The sequence below is a fragment of the Enoplosus armatus genome, chromosome 6 (assembly GCF_043641665.1).
Source record: "Enoplosus armatus isolate fEnoArm2 chromosome 6, fEnoArm2.hap1, whole genome shotgun sequence".
Classification (NCBI taxonomy): Eukaryota; Metazoa; Chordata; class Actinopteri; order Centrarchiformes; family Enoplosidae; genus Enoplosus; species Enoplosus armatus.
In genome coordinates this window covers 15,957,533-15,963,763 of record NC_092185.1, presented here as the reverse complement: position 1 = coordinate 15,963,763, position 6,231 = coordinate 15,957,533, and positions in this window count along the sequence as shown.

The following is a 6,231-nucleotide window of genomic DNA, read 5'->3' as shown; positions in this document are numbered from 1 at the left end:
ATGAAAAGAATGAATAGGTCCTTGGAATACGAACATCCCTTTTCAGGATTTGCTGATTGCAACTTCTGCTTACTTGCTGATGTTGGAAGCCAAAAGAACATTGTGTGTGTTTGTTGTACTCAGCGATCCCACTACAGTAGCAAATTAGTGTTGTTCTGTCACCGGGCCTGTGTGCTGCATGCCTCCCCGCAAACACGTAGGCTGGTTTGGCAGCCAGAAAGGGGGAACTCAGGACTCCAGTGTCATGCTGGAAAATGTAATGAGATACACACAGCTGTCTGAGCAGAGAGAAAACCTCCCAGCTTCATGTTGTTCTCATCTCAGTTTTGGTGATTTCTGCACTCTGGCAGTACTCACTCTATTGTTTTTTAGTAATGCAGAAACTCCCTTAAAACTATTTTGGAAAGCGTACCTCAGAGCAAAGATTGTTTTGGGCATGAAGTTGAAGAATGCCCTTCATGTTGCCTTATTAAATGCAGCTAGTGAGTATTTTCATCGTTGATTAATCTGTAGATTATTGTTAGGATCAATTACTCTATAAAGAAAATTGCCCATTTCAAAGTTACATCTTCAAATTGCTTGGTTTGTCCACCCAACAGTCCAAAAAGACATTCAATTTACTATAGTACTGAGCAGGAACCAGCAAAGTTGGCATTTTTGCTTGATAAACACCTTAAATGATCAGTCAATTATCACGTGTTGTTGATGATTAATTGTCTGCTGATCCATTAATTGACTTATCATTTCAGCCCTTAACTATAGTATCAGATTCCTCTCAGTGTGATACCTCTAGCACAATACTAAGAATTTAAATCCCCCCTGTAATGTTGTAGCACATGTACTGTCTTTCTAGATCAAGCCACCGCTTGTACAATGTTACATATTCCTTGGCAGCACTCCGCTCAAGGTGGTCAGTCAAAGTTCACAGGGCTGCAGACTGTGAGCTTTGTCTGCTGTCCTGGTGTCCCTGTGTTGCCAGGGGATCAGTGTATTGTATCTTGGCACAGTCTCAGTGGACAGAGCAACTGGCAGAGCAGTACGGACTCACTTGAACATTCCCTTCTCTAAGGCACTAGCTGTGATATGTACATTGTGCTGATCACACGTGTGTTAAAAAAAGTCTGTCTATGAGTCTGTACCGGTGTGTAGAGCACGCTTGTACATAGTATTCGAACTTGCCTGTCTCTGTATTCAAGCCTAGAAGCTTCTGAGCACAACTGAATTTAATATCCAGTGGAAAATGTTAAATACAGCAATATTCTTATATTTTTGTACAATATTGTCCAGTTCTGCCATCCAGCACAGTTGCTGTATATCAGTACATGATTATGCAATGGGAAGTAAAATCAAAAAAGTGTAAGTTAAGGTGACTTGTACAGGCCAAACTGGTGACTCATAAAGGCACTTTATGGTGTTGTTGGACCAGTTTAATATATGTAAGTGCCACTGGCCGTCTTGTTACCCCAGCCCATCTGTCAAGATAAAAGCAGCTGGAAAAGATTGCAGCAGTTTCCCCACTCTGAAATTTACAGTTTGAATGTACTGCAGGGAGGTTTTGTAATGGCTGGCCTGCCTGATCCTTGTGACTGATTTGGAAATAAGCACAAAGTGGCAGCCAGGAGCCAGCATTTGGCACCGAATGGAGGTGTTACTTAAGGACACTGGCGTTAGTGGTTTTGACAGTTGGGAACAGTGAGGGTCGAGTCTGCCAGTTGTTCAGCTGCAAATACATTAAGCTACCCCAGTGTGGCTGTAATGCAGGTCAAGGTTACAGAGCAGCTGTGTCATTTCTCCATATGACCTAATGCTGACACATCAGACTATATTCTTATTAATAACTGCCAGTATAGCATGACCACATGCTCAAATCCACTGTCTTTCCCTCCCTTTGTTAAATTCCTCTGAGCCAGATAAAGGTGCCCCATGCAATCAGTGTTTTATTTTTATAAATCATATGCTTTTAAACAGAATTGCTCCATAAATGTATTACTCAATGATGGGATCTTAATGCCCTTTTTTGTTTAACATGTTATTGGAAACTAATATTTATCTAATACTTGTGCTATATCATGCTTAATGTATTAGCCAAGTAAACAGCCAAAATGTCTCATCCCTTGCAGCCTTATGGGAAACAAAACATGAGGGGATAATACCAGCTGGTCAAGTTAAACATACTTAAGAAATATCTAAAGACATAGAAGCTAAACTAACCACTTAAGATATCAAAAAGCTACCAGGCAACGTGTAGCTTTATTAGAGGTCATGACTACAGTGAGTCAGCGTGCCATGCAGTCAACACACCAAACTCCATGTGTCTAAATTCAGTTTTTTGACATTTTCTGTTTCTCCAAAACTGACAACCACAGGTAATGATTGCTGTCACTACCCAAAGTTTTTATTCATATGGAGAAAAAATGTGTTTGTTTTGGCTCTACACACACACACACACACACACACACACACACACACACAGGCACACCTTCCACCATGTAATGATGTGCTATAAACAGCCAGTGTGAAGGGTCAGGTCACCGTAGACCTTTGAGGTAACATGATACACTGTCACATTGCACCTTCCGCTGTGTTTTACCGTCAAATTCTATTGGCTCTGTCTTGTGTGAACATTTAATTATTATTTTGACACTGAACACGCTGTCATTGCAGAGGTCAGAGTCCACTGGGGTTTATCTAACCTAGTGTTTTATTTTCTCAGCTCAATGCAGCAGTGGGTGTTTTAATATGCCGGCACCTTGAGTAACACTGTCCATTTAGAATCAATTGTTCCATAATTGAGAAACAAGCAAGTTTGAGTGGAATAGATAACTCCAGTAGTTGATCACTAAGACATATATTGAGTTAAGTAGCTTCTGTAGGGGTGTCCCAGGGGTTTAGTTGAGTGAGAAAAAATACTTATATCTAAGATTTATTTTATTAGTCAATTAGACAAGCCATAGGTGTTGTCCCACCCAGTTCCTGCTTTCATATTACTTAAACATGGAAGCTAAGACTAAAGCAAAAGGCACTGTTGACTTCTTAATCATTTTGTGACATTTGGCTTGACCTATGGTGTTAATGGATTCATTATATGTGGCTAAACACATTAGCCAAATATTTAAAGAACCACCCCAGTCATTTTGCATGTCATAGACCATATACTACAAATTTTGTATAATTATATAATTGAACCTCATCTTGTAGTCCAACATGGATGAGTTCTTAAACCGCTTTGAAAAAAATGGCCATTTGAACATCTACAATTCATTGACATCTTGTTCGCTCGATCTTCTACCGATGAAGATCACATGATAGGATCAAAAGCTCTAGTACATCTGCCAGATTGAGATTGTTTTTTTAACTGCTGTTTCCAAGGTCAGTAATTAACTTTGAACCTCAAATCATTTATATGCTTTACATCACAGCTAACCATTTTACAAACCATGCTGCTGTGTTTTAGAACTTTGAATGCATTTTTTCAACCATTGCAAGCAGCCATTGTTTCCATTATTTCTGTGTAATATGATCTATTAGCAAACCCTTGAGTTATGTAATCCATCACATCAATTCTGCATTATTTTGTCACATTACATTGCTGTTATGAGGTAATGTAGTGCAGAGCTCTCGTGTTAATCTGCACTGTATATAACAATAATGTAATATTGGCAAAGCTAATGCAGGCTTGATGTTGATGATGATGGATTAAGTGACTCGAGCAAGTTTGCTAATAGATTTTCATATTGTACAAAAATGAATGGAAACCAATGGATGTCTGGAAATGTGGGAATAATACATACAAAAATGTAAACCTCCATAGCATGCATTTAAAATGAGTCATAAAAATGTAAAGTATACGTAATTTATAATTATGGAGCTAAAATTCGCAAACACAGCAGTTTGGACAGCAGATGAAATTTCATGTCATTGACCCTGAAATGACAAGGTAAGTGACCTGATAACATGATGATTGAACTGTTAGCTGCCATATGGCTCATCTGTCACAGACTATAGCCAAAGTCCAATGTCAATCACTTCCCGTCCTGTACTTTGGTCAATCTCCATAACGATAAGAGCGAGCCGGCCAGCATATCAGCCCTGAGTGATAAGGGTTCACTCGAGTGTTTACACTGCGGGCACGGTCCAGACTGAGCTCATAAACTGAACTCTTCAAACAAATGGACAGGCGGAGCTGGCGGGACTGCCCCATCAGCCCATACTCCTGCTCTAAGACCACTGTTATGCCCCCTGGGGCCCTTCTCTCCTACAGGCCTGTCAGCACTCAGACCACAGGATGGGTGGATTAACCATTAACCTGTGGTCCACTCTCCCTCACACACACAAACACATGCACACACACACACACACACACTGAATGATCATACAAACTCTTGGAAAAAGCTGGATGTCATGTTGTCAGGGACCAAAGGAAGACTTCAAGTTTTTGGATGAGGAAGGTAGGGCGGTAGCGTTTTGTTGACTTATTGTTGGGTTTTCATATTCTATAAACTATACTTACAATCTTTGAAAACACATTTTATAGATTGGTAGCAGTACTGATTTTATTCTAACACAACAGAGTAGTACATGAGCTATTTATCTCTCTTCTATCTCTTCTCATTGCCAAGGTATGTTGTGCTGTACTTGGAAGGACTACAGTGTTTTCAGTAATCGTTGGCGAGACAAGCCTATACACACCTCTAATGTCTTGCCTGCTGCCAGTGTTACCTGTGATTTCTTGTCATCACACTCTTTGCTGTTTGTTGTCCTTACCCTTGATGGGTATGGAAAGCATAGAGCATTATTGGATGCCCCAGAGACAATAGTTGGTTGTGGAGGCTGTGTGATTATACCTTTCGGTTATCAGCTGAAGCCTGTGGATCTCTGTGGATGTAGAGATGCCACGGGATCAGATAACATGTTCCCCTTTAAGTACACTACTTCTTGAGTGATGGATATCACTACTGAGACAGTCAGCTCAGCGGTGTAGGTGATCCGTAGATCATTTTCTTGAAGATCTCAGACGGCTGTGTAAACTAACTTCATGCTGTTCTTATGTCCTTTCCTGTTGGGAGTGAAGGAGGCTGTCATGCATACATGCCTGGGTCACGTTTATCTGCCTCAGCCAGAGCTTACTAGCAGCTTCATGGTCTGTCTGTCTAATGTGGGTCTTCACTGCGATGGAAGAGTATAACATGGGGGGCTGGGTGAACATGCCAAGCAACTGTGAAGAAATCCATCGGACTGTATGGATTATTTATGTTCCACTCATACATCCGGCCCTGTCATTACTGGTACAGAATTGCTAATACAGAATTCTATAATGGGATTTATTGATTTCATGAGAGATTGAATTCCAGTGGTAGGAGGTTGTAGCTGTTTTCACATGCCAGCCGCCCACTCCTTCTGCTGCTGATTTCAAAGCGGGATCCGGGTGTCGGCATTGCCATGGCATCGTCATGGCGACCTCGGTGGCTCTCGTTTAGTGGTCTTTTGTCAGTGTAACCTCCCCCCTCCCCTTTTGGACCCTAATCCCAACCCTAACCCACACAAATACGTATGACCTTGCTCATCTTCTTCCCAGTGTGCGCAGTGCCCTCAGCGGGCTTGGTTGAGTGAGCACAAGAGAGGTCTTGACCTAAAGGACAAAGGCTTGCTGTTACCGTAGGAACCACTGTTTTCTTTCGCTCTCCGTCTCACTTGCTCACTCTGTCTCGCTCATGGCCGATAAAGACCCTGTAATGTAGCTTAACTGACATTCCTCTCCACCCCCTGTGTCTCTCTCTGTCTTTCTCTGTCTCAATCCACGAGACCTCTGCGGTCTGCAGCTAAGCGGCTCTGTGTTTACATTCTCATGTTGTATGTTGGTGGCAACACAAGGTTAGCTTGGTCACTTCATAGCTGCTTGTAGGGGGTCATGAGTTCAGAAAAGGACTTGTGTCATGTATGTTATTTAAATAGAAAGGCATGCATGCAGTGGGTGTGTGTTTACACAGCCCCAATTTATAGTCTCCTTCAGATTGACCTATATCTGGACTGTGTTTTTTATTAGTCTGTAGGCCCAAATGTATCTCATGTTACCACTAGATATTAACTTGCCCAGGTTAATGGAGTATTATCTGAACAGACAGCATGGATGTTAGTCAAGCTGTAGCCAAGAAGATTCTTTATTTTTTTCCCCTTGAAGCAGTATTATAATGAGACAGTGCTGAGTGAAGTGAGTGTATGAAACAGGATGTC